Raw genomic sequence first — 3,545 nt, 5'->3', positions numbered from 1 at the left:
AAAAAAAAAAAAAAAACAAAGTAAGGCACAGGACTCAGGATATAGCTCAGCGGCTTAAGTGCCTGCCTGGCAAGCACAAGGTCCTAAATTCGATCCCCAGTACTGCAAACGAACAAACAAACAAGGCACAGATACTGGCTCTCTGCTTCCTGAGGAATCTGTTTTAAAATGAAGATTCCTCAATACCACTCGGGAATTCTTAGAGTGACAATTAGGAATGAACTGCAGAGAGCAGCTTTTCCCCTAAATTCAATTCCAGAGGGCACAAACAACAGCGTGCTTCACACACACACACACACACACACACACACACACACACACACACAGTGTCCCTCAGTGTCCCTCCTGGCCCACCTCCAACCTCTCTTGCCTCTGGACCCGCTGATCCTAGAGAAGGAAGATGGAGATGATGCCCTGGAGGCCTCTGTGGGTCGTGGGAGGCCCTGTGCCTGGAAACCCAGGAGGCTGGGACTCAGAACCCTGCTCAGCCGCCCCCAGGCCAGGCCACCCCCACCCCCCGCCAGTGTCTCCTGTGAAAGGCAGATCAAGTCCCTGAACCCAGGTGCAGCCAGGTGATGGTGGGCAGAAAAGGGATTCGCTTGGACGGGTCCCAAGAGCTGGGGCTGTGGGAACCCTGGCTGGAGACCTTGAGCTGGGAGCTGGGGACAGGCTGCAACTCTCGAGGGAATCTCAGACCTTGAACTCCTGGGCTCTGAAGCCCCACTCGCTGAGGTCCCATGGCCTACCATAGCCAAGGCTGGGGTTGGCCTGTTGCTCCTCATCGGGCCTGGGAAGGCGTGAGAATGTCCTGAGTGGGGTCTGGAACATACGAAGAGGATGTCCCTGCATCACCTGGAATCCGGTCCGCTGAGCCCTGTGCTGGTTGGAAGCAGGGGCCTGGTGCAGCGCCCTGCGTTGGGCGATGGGCCAGAACCTGAGCAGAAGAGGCTTATATCCCCGCTCAAAGTTTGAATCCAGATCTCAGCACAGGGTCCCGCTTCCTCACCACATGACCTCTATGGACCGCAAGAGGGCGCTGCCGAACCAGAGATCGGCTCTGCGGGCGCGCAGACTCCACCCGCAGCGGGTCTGGGGCCTCAGTTACCGGTTAGAAGGCTACATTTCTTAGATGGAGCTGCAGCACCGCTGTGCAGGTCTGGGCTCCGTCCCAGAGCGTAGATGGCAGGATGGGATGTGTGTGTCAGCGCACTGGGTGTGTCCAGGGCGTGCCTGCGGGACAAGATGCTGGTGGTGCTGCAGACACGTCGAGCTCAGGACAGACGAGGTCTATTTACATGCATTAACTGTGTTCAGTGGAATAAGAAACGACCAGCAGAACTGGCTCAACATAGTTCTGGCCATGACTGAGGGGATTAACGGAAGACAAGACCCAGCGTAGGGTGGCTTGTCACTTAAAGAAAAAGAAGGAAGGCTCACTTTTGTTTCTTTGGTGGCACACACATACAATCCCAGCACTCTCGAGGATGGGGCAGGAGGAAGGATGAGGCAGAAGGATCGTTGTGGGTTTGAGAACAGCCTAGCCTACAAAGCAGGCTCAAGGTCAGCCTGGGCTTCAGAGCAAGACCCTGTCTCAAAAAGACTAAATAAATTTTTATGTATTTGTGTATCTTGGATCAGTGTTTCTCTGGTAAGCACTAATGGCAGATGCGGGCTGCTTATCTGTGTGCACTCCCGTCCCCCTCCATTATTTTAGGAACGCCCCAAGCTTGTAGGCTGGTGGCCCCAATATCAGGTATCAGAGAGGAGGAGCAACACAATTTGGATGTCCACAGAGGGCAGTTGTCATTGGTCACTTAGGGACAGGGACAAACACCGGCCTGGTGACTAGCAGCACAGCCCTCAGGCATTGGTGAAACCCAGAATTAGGCCGCCCTGTCCTGGCCAGCACAACACATGTGGTCTGCTGACACACAACAGCCCAAGGTGTTGGTGGGAAGGAATGGTGACATGCACTGCACTGTGTTGACAAGTGTCGCCAGACAAGGTTGAGAATAGCAAGGGACCAGAGGCACCAGTAGGAACTGGCTCCGGGCAAACACTTTCGATGGAGAAATCCTCTAAGTCAAAGTGTAGGGATCCGCTGGTCTTACTCTGAACGGTTCTACCCAACACCACAGCAGGAATGAGAAAGATAGACAAGAAGACAAAGGTGGGGCTAGCTGGTTGCTAGTCCGCCTGATGGGCAAGACTAACTCAGCTCACAACAAAACCATCCTTTATTTGTACTTTTGCAAAGTTTGGAACACATGACACAAGGTTGCCTAGCGACTAATCGCTGGCCTCAGCCAGACAGGATGCTTTTCTCAGGACTGAGGCAGCCTGTTTGCTTTAGGCGCTGAGGCCCGGGCGCACCTACACACAACTGATCAATTTCCTGGCTTCTGCCCTTCGCCCGCCCCTCCCGCAGCCTGCTGTGTGACCCTCCCTGTCAGCTGGCCGCTCTGAGCGCTTACTTTTTCATCAGCAAAATGAACAGATCAAGGATGCATGTGTTGAAATTCTCACATCACTAGCACACACAGATGCGCATTCATGTTATTTGTTTGGTCTGGGGAGTGGGGCTGAGGGGACAGGAAGAAAGAGACTTTCGTTTGGGGTTTTTGCTTTACTTTTTATACCTCTATAAAGTTTGAGGGCTTCATGATAGAAGTGTAGTTCCTTATGGTTATTTTTGAAGGAACCTTGAGTCAAATACTGCACAAAGAGCAAACTACTAACATGATTTTGTGAAGGTCTATTTGATATCACCCTATTCACGTAACAAAAAAAATAAATCACGCGTGGGTATCCTGTGGGGACAAATAGAAACACACGTTCTGGCTTGTGTCTAGGTGCCCCCCTCCAAAGGCGCATGCAGTCACAGGTGGGGCTTTGTCAGAGAGGTGCCTGGATCTATAGTGTGTGACCCTGGGACCCATTCATGGTGCAGTGCTAGGATAAGGGAGTGAGTGTGGCGCGTCCTAAGGAGACCGTATGAAATACAAGGGACAGAAAGAGGCTCATCTGGTTCCTGGCCGATTTGCTCCTTCTGCCTGCCATGAGCTGATTCCTGCCCTGCGGTGCCCCTCTGCCCCCACCCTGCCTTGGAGCCACCCAATTATGGACTGAGGCTCTACATGTAGTCTGTGTGCTAAGTAAAGCTTTCCTCCTCTAACTTTGGGTGTTTGGTGTTTTTGTCCCAACAATGAGAAAAGTAACTAAGATAACACAGAAGAGGGTTAGAAGACGCATCAAGAAGTCATGGTAACCCAGGGGGCTGGCCAGCTAGCTCAGCAGATTAGAGCACCTACTTAGGCAGACGCAGGGACTGGGGATCATCCTTGGTGCTGTGCTGGCCTCGCCCCTGGGGCAAGCGGCGCAGAGACAGTGACTGAGACTGGGTGTGGCGTCGCGCGCCTATAATCCCAGTGCTTGGGAGGCTGAAAACAGGAGAATCACTATGAGTCCAATCATGTAGTGAGACCCTGTAGACCCTGTACTAATACGTGAAGGAGAAGGAGAAGAAGGAGGAGAAGGAGAAGGAG

This window comes from Octodon degus, unplaced genomic scaffold (assembly GCF_000260255.1).
Source record: "Octodon degus isolate 3935 unplaced genomic scaffold, OctDeg1.0 scaffold00026, whole genome shotgun sequence".
In the NCBI taxonomy this organism is placed as follows: Eukaryota; Metazoa; Chordata; class Mammalia; order Rodentia; family Octodontidae; genus Octodon; species Octodon degus.
Note: the sequence above shows the minus strand (reverse complement) of the source record.